This window comes from Dendropsophus ebraccatus, chromosome 14, assembly GCF_027789765.1.
Source record: "Dendropsophus ebraccatus isolate aDenEbr1 chromosome 14, aDenEbr1.pat, whole genome shotgun sequence".
Classification (NCBI taxonomy): domain Eukaryota; kingdom Metazoa; phylum Chordata; class Amphibia; order Anura; family Hylidae; genus Dendropsophus; species Dendropsophus ebraccatus.
Window position 1 is genome coordinate 28,089,643 of NC_091467.1, and position 16,098 is coordinate 28,105,740.

Below are 16,098 nucleotides of genomic sequence, written 5' to 3' on the forward strand. Positions count from 1 at the left end.
TCTCCCCCCCTTCCTTATAGATGTCCCCTTCCTATCCCCCCTTCCTTATAGATGTCCTCCTCTCACCCTCTTCCTTATAGATTTCCTCCTCTCCCCCCCTTCCTTATAGATGCCCTCCTCTCCCCCCCTTCCTTATAGATGCCCTCCTATCCCCCCCTTCCTTATAGATGCCCTCCTATCCCCCCCTTCCTTATAGATGTCCTCCTCTCCCCCCCTTCCTTATAGATGTCCTCTCCCCCCCCCCCTTTCTTATAGATGTCCTCCTCTCCCCCCCTTCCTTATAGATGCCCTCCTCTCCCCCCTCCCTTATAGATGCCCTCCTATCCCCCTGCAGTGTCCCAGAACATGCAGACTACTACTCCTATTATGGCCATTTCTCTTGCTGTGTCAATGCCTGTTCTGGTAAGTGTTTGCACTGCAACTGCTGCTGGTTTTCCCCTAGTATTCTCTGGTATTGTGCATTTTCATGTGTATTCTCATGTGTTCCTGTGTATTACAGTGTACAGTGGTATGCAAGGCTGTTGATCACGTGACCTGTAACCATGGTTCCTCCAATGGCCGACTAGCTCTGGCCAGGAGCAACCATGTGACCTCCCACTTCCTGCTGACAAGAGAGTTGAGCCCCGGCTTCCAAGCAAGGAGGTTGTGTGGTTCTATCCTCTCCCACAGAAGAGTGACTAAGTCTGCTGCTATATTCCAGTCTTCGGCTGTTTCTGCCTGCTCAAGTGACCGGATTCTTTTCTCTCATCTGGGTGTCATTCCGTTATTTCTCCTCATCGCTGCAAGGATTCACAGCAAGTATTATTCTCAAGCTAATCCACCCAGCACCGCTATTTCTCTCATACTCCTACTCCCATCATCCGGCACGTATTCTCACAGCCTATGCAGCACCACTCCTGCCTTATTTGTCAAAGCCTGCTATATACCCGGTTGCATCCGGACAGAACTGTTGCTACTAGTTACCTCATCTATAATAAAACCGCTGTTACTGAACCCTGGCATTGGTGTCCACTAACTGGTGCCCTGACTAAGTGCAGCGAAGAATCGCATGCCCATCATCACCCGCAGATTCCACAGACCGGCCCTACAGCTGTGCTGCCCTCAGGCCTATACCGTGACAAGTATACACCCTGCAGCTGCCCCGGTCATTGCCCGCTCATAACACCAGCACTGCGGAAGTGGCCCCCAGGGGCCAGGGCATCGCATTTTTGGCGTCACGAACAGGATACAGACTGTGTTGTGCCAACTGTCAGTGTCCCCAGAACTGTACTGCTAATCCCCCCAGAGACTTTGCTATTGCCGCGCTGCGGCCTGCTAAGGGGTCAAGTCAGCCGGTGACGCACTGTCTTCGCGCGCGCGCTCCGCCCCGGCCCTGCAGTATCCAAGCCTCTGTTGCAGGAGGGAAGGAGATTGTGCCCGGACCGCCGGAAGTGTTGATGCGGACTTCCGCCCTATTCCTCTCCGGTCCCGGACACCCTGCCTATCGGTGCCTGCTGTTCCCGCAAGCTCTCCTCGCCCCTACTTTCTTCCAGGCGCCTTACACCAGAACCCCTCGTCATGTCCACCGGCCATCACAGTGACTCTGACGGGTCCGGCAGTTCGCCGACGGCCCGAAGAAGGCTTCCCGCGGCTCCCGTTGCTATGGCTACCGCAGCGGTCCCATTCTTCATTGGGCCCAACAATCTTCCCAGTTATAAAGGAGAACCCCACACGTTGGCTGATTTCAAGGAAAAAATTTCCCGCACCCTTGAACTTGTCTCACTCTCTCCCACTCAGCAGGTGCAGTTGCTGCTAGGACAACTTGAGGGTCCCGCTGCCGAGGAGGTGCGGTCATGGCCAGCTACGGAGAAAGCTAATGTACAACAGATCCTGACCCGGCTGAGTAAAGAATTTGAGGTACAGTCACCCACGGAGGTCCGCCTTAAGTTTTATGACCGACGACAAAGGCCAGGTGAGACCCTCAGAGACTATGCACTAGCACTCCAATCTGCCTACCGGGCCCTGAGACAGGTTGATACCATAGACCCCTCGGCTGTGGAGAGTATGATCACTGACCGCTTCATAGAGGGGGTGGACTCTAGACTCATCCAGAGCCAACTGCGTATGCTAGCTGCCCAAAACCCTACAATGCCTTTCCTGGACTTCAAGACTCTGGCTCTGAGGGTGGTTGGCATTGACAATCCCTGTGCCGGCTGTACTCCAGGTTCAGATTGCCCGGATCCGGTGGGACCTATACCCCCACCTCCAGTGCCCACTATGGTTCCACCAGTTTCCGCTATACAAGCTGCCCAACAGTCTATTCCGGCTAATTCACCAGCGATCCCTGCTCTCCTTACGCAAGTGGTTGACTCGCTCTGCCAAGCCCTAAGGGGGCTACAAGGGGCCTATCCAACACCTCCACCACCACAGGACCCCTGCCCTGAGTATTCAGTTCCCGATCGGCCTCCTCCACCGAGACTTAGATCCCCTGAGCGCCCCTATTGCCGCCACTGTAGGCGACATGGACACTACCGCTCTCAGTGCTATCAGTTAAACGGGCTACCCCTGGGTCCGAGGGCCAACACCCAGGAGGTCGAGATCCAGGCCCGCAGGAAGCACAGTGGTTCTCAAGGTTCCTCTCACAATGCCCGCATGTGACTCTCTGGGTGGACGGAGTCCCCCTGGAGGCTCTGGTAGATACAGGTTCCCAGGTTACCACTATCCCGAGGCATGTGTTTGAAGAACATTGGGATCTGAGAACCCTAGGTCCAGTTGAGAAATACCGTCTGAAACTTATTGCTAGTAATGGTCGTCCTATTGTGCAACTAGGTTACTGGGAACCCACTGTCTGCATAGGGAAGCGGGAGCTAGCGCGTCAGGGTATCATTGTTACTGAGGCTCAGGGAGATAGTGGGACCGTGGTATTAGGCATGAATATTATCCGTCATGTATTCACTGAAGTGTTGGATGCCTTGAATGCCTCTATGTCTTGTGCTATGTCTCCTCAGTACAGGCAAGCCGTTCAGAAGACCATAAAGGTGCTCGCCGCTCAGCGGAAATTTGCCAATCCTCGAGGAGAAATCTGCCGTGTCCGCACTAGAGATGCTCGTCCGATCACCATCCCAGCTAACAGTGAGTTCCTCATCTGGTGCAGGGTCCGTCCAGGCCTCAACAATGCTGATTATGTGGCCCTTCTGGATGCTATTGAAATTGAGGGGCAACCTCTTGTCAGGGCCGCTAGAAGCCTGGTGACCGTCTCCAATGGTCAGGTCCCTGTCCGTCTGGTGAACCTTGGAGACTCCTCAGCTGACCTACCCAAGTTCACCACCGTGGCCATGCTATACCAACTCGATCCTGAGGACATCGTCTGTGAGGAGACCATCGCCTATCAGAGCTCCATCCGTGGCACTCAAAGGGACTCAAACAGGGCTCTCGCCCCTTGGTGGGATGAACTCCATATTGGCGATGCCAATACCCCACTTGAATACCTCCACGGCATCCTCAAGGTGGCCAAAAGGTATCACGAGGCCTTCAGCAAACACTCCCTCGATTTCGGGAAGACCAACCTGGTCCAGCATCGGATCAACACAGGGGACCATTTGCCTATCAAAGAGAAACATCGGCCAATCCCTCCTGCCAGCTATCAGCAGGTCAAGAAACTGCTCAAGGGGATGAAAGACTCTAACGTTATCCAAGAAAGTCAGAGTCCGTGGGCTGCCCCTATTGTCCTCGTGAGGAAGAAAGACGGTAACATCCGGTTCTGCGTGGATTATAGGAAGATAAACACAATCACCCACAAGGATGCCTATCCTTTGCCCCGGATCGAAGAGTCTATTGCTGCTTTGGGGTCAGCCGCCTACTTCTCCACCTTGGACCTCACCAGTGGGTACTGGCAGGTGCCCATGGCACCCGAAGACCGTGAGAAGACGGCCTTCACCACCCCCATGGGACTATTCGAATTCACCAGCATGCCCTTCGGTCTGTGCAACGCCCCCGCTACCTTCCAGCGGTTGATGGAAAGGTGTCTCGGCCATCTCAACTTTCAGAGTGTCCTGCTCTACCTAGATGATGTGATTGTCTATTCACGTACCTACGAAGATCACGTCCATCATCTGGCTGAAGTGTTCCAGGTTCTAATCGATCACGGCCTGAAAATCAAGCCTTCCAAGTGCCACCTTCTCAAACCCCAAGTGAACTATCTGGGGCACGTTGTGAGTGCTGAGGGGATACGACCCGATCCAGAGAAGATCTCGGCTGTGGAACACTGGGATACCCCCTAAGACCGTCAAGGAGGTGAGAAGCTTTCTGGGATTTGCCGGCTATTACCGCCGCTTCATTCCCCACTTTGCCCAAGTGGCCGAGCCCCTCAATGAGTTACTCCGGGGTTGCCCTCGAGAAAGCTACAACCGACGACTCCCCGTCGAGTGGTCCGAACGGCAGGAGGTTGCTTTTCAAACCCTGAAACGCCTGTTGACCACGCCTCCTATCCTGGCCTACCCGGACTATAACCTTCCTTTCCGGCTTTACACAGACGCCAGCTTCCAAGGCCTGGGAGCTGTGCTGTCCCAGGTTCAAGATGGCCAAGAGAGAGTCGTAGCTTATGCCAGCCGGAGTCTTCGGGGTGCTGAAAAGAACGATAACAATTATAGCTCCTTCAAGTTGGAGTTACTAGCCCTAGTGTGGGCCGTCACTGAAAAGTTCAAGGACTACCTGGCTGCCACCCCTGTTACCATCTATACGGATAACAACCCGTTGGCGCATCTCAACACTGCTCGGCTGGGCGCCCTGGAGCAGCGGTGGGCTTCTCGACTGGCCAATTTCCAGTTTGAAATTAAGTACCGCAGTGGCAAGGCTAACGTCAATGCAGACCTTCTGTCCCGACTATCCAAGGGCGAAGAGGCCCCAGAGGACAGCGATTGGGAAGACGTAGAAATGCCTCCCTTCTATCAAAGGTTCGCTACCCAGAGTGCTATTGATGTAGCCGGGCCTGAAACGCCTTCGCCTCCACCTAGGGCCCCGCAAGACTTGGCCAGGTGGCAGACCATCCAGGAAGAGTCCCGTGTCCTGGGGGAGATCTATGACTACCTCTCTACTGGTCGGGTCCCCATGCGGATAAAGAGGCCCTATCCTGATGTCGAGCTAAGGCGACTCTGGAGGCAAAGAAAGAGGCTCTTCTTACAGAAGGGACTGATCCTGCGGAACTCTCTTGATCCGGTCTCTGGGGAGAGGTGCCACCAGATCCTCATTCCCCGACGAGACGCTAAGATGGTGCTAGATGCCTACCATGACCGGTCCGGTCATTTCGGGGTACACAAGACGGAGGCCACTATCCGACAGCGGTTCTACTGGATCGGGATGAGGGCTGACATCGAGAACTGGTGTGCTGAGTGCCCTGCCTGTAATATCTCCAAAGCTGGGGGAAGAGAAGTCAGGGCCCCTTTGCATCCAATCACCTCCCACCGGCCGAATCAGCTAGTCGCCCTGGACCATGTGAAGCTAGCCCCTACAAGATGCGGGTATACCTACGCCCTCACCATGGTTGACCACTACTCCAAGTGGGTAGTCGTGGTACCTGTCAGGGACTTGACCGCCAAGACCACTGCTCTTACTTTTTACAAGGAGTATGTAAAGCACTATGGGTGCCCAGAGTCTCTGCTGACGGACCGGGGTCCGGCCTTCGAGTCGCAACTTTTCCAGGAGCTGTGTGCCTACCATGAATGTAAGAAGCTCCGCACCACGGCCTATCACCCTCAAGGGAATGGTCTGTGTGAAAAAGTTAACCAGGTCTTTATCAACATGCTCCGAACGGCTTCAGTGACAAAGAGAGTAGAGTGGCCCCACTTGTTGGATGAACTAGTGGAGATCTATAACAATACCACTCATTGTTCCACTGGCTACTCCCCGTTCTACCTGATGTTCGGCCGCCAAGGCCAACTTCCTCAGGACCGTGCTCTTGGAGTCCAAGCTCCTGACACCTTCAACCCCCTACCTGAAACTGACTGGGTTCGGGAACATCAGAGGAGAATCCAGGATGCCCGGGAAATTGTTGACCGGAGGATGGGGGAGGCTCAGCAGCGCCAAGAGGATGCCTACAACCTAAGGGCGAATGCCACACCACTACAAGTGGGGGATAAAGTTTGGCTAAAGAAATATCATCGCTCTCACAAACTTGAAAGCCTTTGGGAGCCTGAGCCCTATGTCATCTCCTCTATCCCTTACCCAGAGACTGATGTGTATGAAGTCAAAAAGCCTGGGCTAGCCCCACAGACGGTGCACCGGAATAGGATAAAACGTTGCACTAAGGAGGACCTACAGGGCCTTACAGCACCGTATCCGGTACCTGCATCCACGCCTCCGGCTCCCCCAGCAGCTCCAGCTAAACCTCTCTCTCTGGAAGAAATGTTCCAAGTTGAACCGTTCCTCATGGCCGTAGGCTATCCAGCGTTCCCTGTACCCGTTTCAGCGGTTTCTCCACTTCCAATTGTGCCTCCAACGACTCCATCTCTACAACCAGACACTGGGGGTGATCTTCCACCGGTACCTGCACCAATCACTGTTGAAGAGGATCCTCCGCTGAGACGGTCTGAGCGCTCTACCAGAGGAATTCCTCCACTTCGTTACAGAGACCAGAGCCCTTAAACTGTTTTTGTTGTCTAACTGTTTTGTTCCAGTTCCTGCAACGTTCAAGGTTCGTGCCTGGTCCTCCTGACCAAGTTCCCTGTACTAACCAGCCATGAGCTGATGGACACTTACAGTAACAAAAAGTTCTCTAGTGCCTGTCCCAGAGCCTTTTACATGGACGATGTTCTAATTGCCTAAAAGAGACTCTACCTAACAGAGACACTTAACCCATTCCTTCCTAATGCACTTTCCTGTGATTGTGTGTTCCACACAGGGTATTATTGCACTTATTTCATTATTGTACTTTTTCTACCATTGCATTTCAGTGTTATCAGAGTCTTTGTATTTCCTCCTCTGAGTAAGCAAAAGGGTTGTTTAGATTGCCTCAGAGTAGAGTGCCTCTTTTGTAAAACAGTATATTTTCCAGTGTCAAAGTCAGATAGCTCCTCCTCTGAGTAAGAGAAGTCAGTTCATATATACCTCAGAGAAAGTCCAGTTTATGTAGGAGTGTATTTTCTCATCCAGTCTCATTATTGTGTATTATTATCAAATCTATAGCTGGAAAGATTTAGTTGAGCCAGTTCTTATTCAGATTTTTCTCAGATTTTCATTCAGATTTTTCTTAGGTTTCATTCACATTCATGTGAGCCAGTTCTCCTCAAGACCTCACAGTATTTGTTGTCTGTTGTGCTTCCCTTCCTTTTTGTTTCCAGTATTTGTTCGCCTCTGTCTTGTCCCAACACAGTAGTTATCACACATAGTCATACCTAACCTTCACACTTGTCCATACATATTGCACCTTGGATACCCTTTCGTGTGTTTGGCCTGTGGAGTGCCTGTGTGTGATTGAGTGGTATGAAAGGGAGCTCCCCATGTATGTTTGCTTTTATTATTTTGTTCTTTTCTCTTCCAGGTATCCAAGACACTACTCAGACACGCCAAGGTAGTACACAGGTCTTCACAGTTCTCTTTTCCAGTAGGGTAACACATTTAACAGAAAACCTACTGTCTAACTGGCTGGAATATGGAGGGTCACCCGCCAGCAGTTAAGTTGTCCTGGCTTACACGTCAGATGGTTCATGCACTAGCTACCTGGTCGCCAGAGTATGTTAGGCACCCCTAGGTGAAGTCCTGCCACTAGGGTTTCTCATTCTCTCTCTTCTCACCTGTGCCCTGGGCGTGGGAAACACACACCTCATCACACTCACTCTCATCATTCATTCCTGTTGTTTGATTGTCCAGTCTATTCATGTTTGCTGCCTTCTAGATTCGCCGAGGTCGGCTCAAATTTGCTAGGGAGGTATGCAGTGTCCCAGAACATGCAGACTACTACTCCTATTATGGCCATTTCTCTTGCTGTGTCAATGCCTGTTCTGGTAAGTGTTTGCACTGCAACTGCTGCTGGTTTTCCCCTAGTATTCTCTGGTATTGTGCATTTTCATGTGTATTCTCATGTGTTCCTGTGTATTACAGTGTACAGTGGTATGCAAGGCTGTTGATCACGTGACCTGTAACCATGGTTCCTCCAATGGCCGACTAGCTCTGGCCAGGAGCAACCATGTGACCTCCCACTTCCTGCTGACAAGAGAGTTGAGCCCCGGCTTCCAAGCAAGGAGGTTGTGTGGTTCTATCCTCTCCCACAGAAGAGTGACTAAGTCTGCTGCTATATTCCAGTCTTCGGCTGTTTCTGCCTGCTCAAGTGACCGGATTCTTTTCTCTCATCTGGGTGTCATTCCGTTATTTCTCCTCATCGCTGCAAGGATTCACAGCAAGTATTATTCTCAAGCTAATCCACCCAGCACCGCTATTTCTCTCATACTCCTACTCCCATCATCCGGCACGTATTCTCACAGCCTATGCAGCACCACTCCTGCCTTATTTGTCAAAGCCTGCTATATACCCGGTTGCATCCGGACAGAACTGTTGCTACTAGTTACCTCATCTATAATAAAACCGCTGTTACTGAACCCTGGCATTGGTGTCCACTAACTGGTGCCCTGACTAAGTGCAGCGAAGAATCGCATGCCCATCATCACCCGCAGATTCCACAGACCGGCCCTACAGCTGTGCTGCCCTCAGGCCTATACCGTGACAAGTATACACCCTGCAGCTGCTCCGGTCATTGCCCGCTCATAACACCAGCACTGCGGAAGTGGCCCCCAGGGGCCAGGGCATCGCACCCCCCTTCCTTATAGATGTCCTCCTCTCCCCCCCTTCCTTATAGATGCCCTCCTCTCCCCCCTTCCTTATAGATGTCCCCCTCTCCCCCCTTCCTTATAGATGCCCTCTTCTCCCCATCCCCCTTATAGATGCCCCCTTCTCTCCCCCCCCCCCCCCCCCCCCCCCCCGGAAAGCAGGTTTAAAAAAAAAAAACAAAAAACAAACTCACCTTACAACGCGCTCCCCCGTCGAGCCTTTTTCCTGTCAGTCCCCCGTCTGATGCGCGGCTGCCGGGGGTGTCGCGTCCTATCCCCGACAGCGCGCGTATCATAGAGCTCTCTGTGGGCTTGTGCTGCAGCCGCGACTTCCGCCACACAGAGAGCTCTATGATACGCGCGCTGCCGGGGATAGGACGCGACACCCCCGGCAGCCGCGCATCAGACGGGGGACTGACAGGAACGCTGTCGGTCGGTCCCGTGCTCCTCCTGGCCCTGCTGCTGTCCCCCACAGAGAGTGGGCTCCAAGAAAGCCTGTCAGTCCTGGAGAAATTCAGCAATACATGGGCACTACCCATCAACTCTAAGAAGACCAAGGTCATGGTGTTCCAGAGGAAGGGTCAGAAAAAAGCCTCCATCTCCTCCTCCTTCACACTAAACGGGTCAGTACTGGAGAACACCAGCAGCTACACATACCTGGGCCTGGAGCTTAACCAATCAGGGAGCTTCAAGTCTGCAATAGAGGTCCTCAAAGGAAAAGCCAGCAGAGCCTTCTATGCCATATGAAAGCAACTGTACCACCTGAAAGCACCAGTGAGGGTCTGGCTAAAGATCTTTGATGGTGTCATTGCCCCAATCCTGCTTTATGGCAGTGAGGTGTGGGGTCCGGCCACTTACCCAGACCAGTCAAAATGGGATCCAAGCCCAACAGAGACCTTTCATCTGGAGTTCTGCAAGTACCTCCTCCAGGTCCATCGCAGCACCTCCAACATGGCGTGTCGGGCAGAGTTGAGCAGGTTCCCACTATAGTTTCAGGTACAGAAGAGGGCGCTTTCATTCTGGGCGCACTTACAGAGAAGCAGCCCAGACTCCTATCACCACAAAGCCTCCCTGAGCCATGGAGCCCAATGTGCCCCCCAACAGGGCATCCACCACCAGTCCTGCCAAACCCCACAACATGCCCTGACAAAAGCCCAAATAAAAGGGGCAATAGAGACATACCAGGGGCAATATACAGAGGAATGGAGGAGAGAAATAAGTAACTCCCAGAAACTCACCATCTACCAGTCACTACAGAGAGACTACACCATGGCGCCATACCTGGAGAGGCTGCACCACCCCAAACACAGGCAGACCCTAAGCCTATATAGACTGAGCGCCCACAGCCTGGAGATAGAGACGGGGCGGCACAGACAGACATACAAGCCGCGGGAGAGCCGACTGTGCCGGCACTGTGAGCAGGGAGACCTGGAGGATGAGGCCCACTTCTTGCTACACTGCAGCAAATACTCATCCACCAGGGTCACCTACTTCCAGAGACTTTCCACCATCATCCCGGACTTCACCTCCATAGATGAGGAGAGGAAACTCCACATTCTGCTGGGGGAAGAGGAGGCCACCATGGAAGTAGCGGCCCAGTATGTCTCCACCTGCCACCGGCTGAGAGGATTATGAGATACCATGGACTGTTATACGCCCTATTATACCCCAATCCTGCCCCTTACCCCGTATACACCCTCCTACCCAAATGACCCTCCCCCCTCTCCCCCACACTCCATCTATTATACTCTGTTGCTTTGGCAATGCTAAATGTTTATTTTGGACCTGCCAATAAAGCTTTTTTGAATTTGAATTTGATTGATCGATAGGAGATAGATAGATAGATAGATAGATAGATAAGAGATGGATAGATAGGAGATAGATAGATAGATAGGAGATAGATAGATAGATTTAAAATGTATAACAGAAATATTTGCACAGTTTCTGTGTTTTCAATCCAGGTTTTGGTTGACAAAATACTGAGCGAAATACTGTGTGTGACATAGCCTAAAAATTCTGGGGGAAAAAAAATAGTAAGTACTGCAGTAATTTCTGCATAGATAGATCCCGCTTAAGGGTAGGTTCACACGTAACAAATCCGCAGCGGATTACACGCTGCTCATATTGCAGCAAATCTACTGCGATACTCCTTCCGATTAAAATCTATAGCTCTTCATTTTTGCACCGGATCTTAATTCTGCAGCAAGAAAGTAATGGCAAGTTTCTTTAACTAATTCCTGCTCCAGGACAGCACAGTGATCGGCTGAGCGGACTGACAGTGACCCGGGACGCAGAGGAGCAGACTGGAGCACAGCAGAGGAATGGGAGCGGGTAAGCATAGTGTCTTTATCATTTTAACCTGCCCGGCATAGAATTAGTTAAAGAACCTTACCACTACATTGCATATGCAAAAAAGAGCCAGTGGTGCGTCATTTAAGAGTCTCAAAACACAGGATTAGCTGGATATTCTTCCGGGAAGGGCCCAGCCAAGGGGTGGCTCCTGTAGGAAAACCACCAAAACCACCATATTAAGTGGCCCTGTAGTTTCCCTACAGGAGCCACCACTTGGCTGGGTCCTTCCCGGAGGGATTTCAGGCTAGTCCTGTGTTTCGAAAATCTTAAATGAGGCTTCACAGGTTCTTTTTTGCATATTCATGTTTCCCAGGAAGCAATGCACCTAGGATTTCACTGTATTGAGCGCTTTGACCGGTAGCCGACAGTGTTATCTTTGACTCGTCTCCCTGAGATCAGCGATCTGTTTCCCGTATTACCACTACATTCTCACAGTGGAATTAAAATCTGCTCCAAGCTCCAAGCAGGCTCAAATATAGGAGTGAGGAGGTGTTACAGCCCTCAGCATTTCAGGAGGTTTAGAACGCCTCTTTGACACTAAGGGCTCGTTCCCACTGAGGAAAGGTAGCGGAATTCCGCGACGGAATTGTCCGCCGCGGAATGCCGTTAGACTCCCGCTCATAATGGGAGTCTATGGGAGGCATGTTCATTCTTCAGCGCGGACAGGGCAGGAGCGCGCGCCTCCCATAGACTCCCATTATGAGCGGGAGGCTAACGGCATTCCGCGGCGGACAATTCCGTCGCGGAATTCCGCTACCTTTCCTCAGTGGGAACGAGCCCTAAGGGTCCTATTCCATGGGCCGATTTGGCCGATTATCGCTCCGTGGAATAGGCCCCTAAGCATTTTTCAGTGTTCCGCAATCACAGACAAATATATGAAAGGTACAGTGTTTCTCTTTGTCCTAACAGTGTCAGCAGTTCGGAATGTGAATTGCAGCTTACAGATTCCCTTAAAAAAAAAAAAAAAAAAAAAAAAAAAAGAAGGACAAAGCAAAATAATGAATTAAAAAAACAACACTTTTTCATATAAAAGAGATTTGTGTAAATATGTGAAAAAAAAAAATCTATGTATAATTTGCTAATACCAATACTGTATCGCATATGATAGAGTAACATATACATCACATACCTCTGTGAGCCTTTATTTTCTTGGCACATGTTCAGCCCTCCCATACATAGGCCTATATATATACTGTGGGGATCAGTCTCAAAAGCAGTCTTTTGATATGAGACCAGCAGCAGGTTTAAAGAAAAATAAGTGGTTTATTGTCCACAACAGCCAACAAAACATACAGCTTTCTTCAGCCAACACCCAGGAATGGAACAGAGTCCGTGAAAACAGTCATTGGCAGTTATGCAACACAGTCAATTGGTTCACATAGGGCTCTCACCCGGATAGACGCTGCCAGACACCAAACAGCTCCTGGAAGTCTCCTTTGGCCTCAGAGAAGCCACACACAGCTCCTTCTCCCCAGCAGCACACTCTGCAGACTGGAGATACACACACCCCCTCTCAGCTGGTTCTCCCAGGCTTACAAAGGCCACACCAAAACCTGGACCTGGAGTGTGGGAGCAGCCACCCACCCACTCTTTGGCATGCTCCCATGAAAGACCGTCCCAGACTAAACTGCATTGCAGCCATACTAAATTTTAAATGTGTGCGAGTGGCCTATTGCCGCTGACACCAGTTATCATAGTCTTTCACCTCACCAAGGCCAGGATCCTTTGTGAGACATATCTACCATCTATGACGGTGCCATGCGCCTTCTTACAATACACATATACAGTATATGCAGTTTATTATTACACTAATTGATGCAAGCACAGCACCTGGGGGGAAATCACCTAAGAAAATTAGATAAAAATAATGATTGTAACATGGGGAATTAGATGAGGGTATTATTGTATTATTTGCAACTCTAGAACTAAAAACTGTACAATGATGCTTGAAGATCAAGATCCCTACGATTAAAACTTTTTTTTACACAAATCTAGTTTCTCGCATAACTGAGTGCACCCCTCATATTGTTGTTTGTATTTTATTATACTTTTTTTTAGGACAACACTGAAGATCTGACACTGTGATTGAAAGTAAAGTACTCAATGTACAGCTTGTATAATAGTGTAAATGTGGTGTGCCCTCAAAATAACGCTAAAAATGCCATTAACCCCTTAATGACCGCGGGCGTAAACATACGCCCCCGCAGCCTGTGCCTTAACGCAAACTGGCGTAAATTTACACCACGGTTTACTCGATCACTGTGTGTGTACTAATGATGGCTGCTATAATCTAGGCTTGTCGGCATGGGGGGTCATTTACTCCCCCTGTGCCGACGATCACTGTAATTGGCTGGTCAATTCAGACCAGCCAAATACAGCAAAATACAGCTTTCCGGGTCATCGGTGACCCGGAAATCAATGGCGATTGGTGCTGTGTAAAGATGGTGACGGTGCCACCCCAGTGATCACCGTGATTGGCCGGCCAGCACCCCCCAGACAGGTGACCCCATCTCGCCCCCAGACAGGTGACCCCATCTGGACCCTAGCCCCCCAAAATTATAAGCCCCAGATTTCTGGCTTGTGTAACACGAGCAGGAATCCAAATTAACCCCACAGGTGTCAAAGAACTATACTTTTTAAACTCTATTTCTCTGATGACCTTATAAATTTGATGGTGGCGCAAACAAACTTGTAGGCGCACCAATTTATAGCCCAGAACCCCCCCCCCCCTTTTTTTCATTTCTGCTGCATCAACAGGGGTCCAAACCATGCATGGACCCCTGTTGATGCAGCGGAAATGAAAAGATTTGAGGTGACCCTGCTGCACATGGGCCTCAGGGTATACTTAGGCAGATTTAGACTGGAAGGGACACTGAAACCCAACCCCCAGAATGCCCCCCCCCATCCTCGGAGTTAGGTGGAACATTGTTTGGGAACTGATCTTCCCACTGATGGATAAAGGTTACCACCTGTACAGGGATAACTTTTATACAAGCACGTTCCTCTTCCGGTCCCTCGCTGCCAGAGCTACTGTAGCTTGTGGCACAATCCGAAAAGATCAGAAGCAGTAACAGAGCCCTAATATTTAGCAGCCATGGAGCGGACCCAGCGCTTCTGGATATGAAGGACCCCGTATCGTACCAGGGAAACATTTTCCAGGTGACGTCCCCCCCCACACTGGAAAACGGGAGATCTCAGAAGAAGTGCAGAGTGTGCCGTAACGGGGATCAGGAAGGACACTATTTTCCAGTGTGACGCCTGTCCTGATCACCCCGGCCTCTGCATAAAGGATCACTTCAAGGCGTACCACACGTCATTGGAGTTCTACATTATCTAAATTCTTTTCCTTATCCCTATTTCAGGGGTCACGTTGATCCAGGGATTATTCTGATCGCCATTATGGAGTCAGGAAGGAATTTTTCCCCTGTGATGAGGCTACTGTCACCTGCCTTATGAGGTTTTTTTTGCCTTTCTCTGGATCAACACAGGTTGAATTTGATGGACTCTAGTCCTTTTTAACCCTATAAACTAATAATTGGCATAATACTCACAAATAAATTAAAATTGTCCCTTTTCCCCAACTAAATAGGCATGGCCCCCATTCCCATTAGAGGATGCCATGATGCAATTACAAAGCCTCTGTGCTGCCAGGACAGTAGAACCCCCCCCACAAAATACCCCATTCTGGAGACTACACCCCATAAGGAATCTAACAAGGGGGTATGGTACGGGGGTATGGCCCCCTGGTGACGGGCACATTTTTGCAGTGAAAATGGAAAAAAAAAATATTTTTTATTGTCACAGCACATGTTTCACTGCACCCCTTGTTAGGTTCATTATGGGGTGTTGTTTCCAGAATGGGGTCACTTGTGGGGGTTTCCACTGTCCTGGCAGCACAGAGGCTTTGTCAATGCGACATGGCCTCCATCCTCCATTCCAGCCTCTAAATGGCGCTCTGCCCTTTGGTGGCTTACTCTGTGCCCATATGGGGTATTTTCGTACTCAGGGGAAGGCTAGACCAACATTTAGTGTACAAAATTTTTAGTTTTTACACTAAATCATTGATCTTGTCTTGATTTTTTTCATTTTCACAAGGGATTAAAAGAAAAAATACACACAAAATGTGTAGAGCAATTACCCAATAGTACCGAAATACCCCACATGTGGACTTTAGGCACCATGCGGCATTTGGCTTTTGGACACTGGATTTTGCTGGAATGGATTTTGAGGGCCATGTTGTATTTAAAAGGCCCCTGTGTTGCCAAGAAAGTTGAAACCCCCCAAAAGTGACCACATTATGGAAACTTCACAACTCAAGGAATGTAACAAGGGGTGTAGTGAGCATATGGACCCCACTGGTGACGGGCACAAATGTGGAACAATGTGGCGTGAAAAGGAAATATTACATTTTTACACTATAATGTTGGTTTAGCCTTAAATTTTTCATTTTCACAAGGGGTTAAAAGAGAAAAAAAAAACACAAAATGTGTAGAGCAATTTCCTCTGAATCAATAAATACCCCACATGTGGACATAAAGCGCCATGTGGGCGCAGGGCAAACCTCCGAAGTAAAGGAGCGCCATTTGGATTTTGGAGGCTAGATTTGGCTAGAATTGATGATAAATGCCATGTCGCATTTACAGAGCCCTCGTGCTGCCAAGACAGTGAAAACCCCCCACAAGTGACCCCATTCTGGAAACTACACCCCTCCAGGAAACTAACAAGCGGTGCAGCGAGGATATGGACCCCTTGATGACGGGCACATTTGTGCCGTGAAAGTGAAAAAAAAAAATTCACTTTCACATCACATTGTTCCACGTTTGTGTCCGTCACCAGTTGGATCCATATACTCACTAGAGATGAGCGAACTTTTCAAAAGTTCGGTCCGACCGAATTTCGGATTTCTTCAGATTTCATAGTTTAAAGCATCTATATGATACGGGGGTAGTGT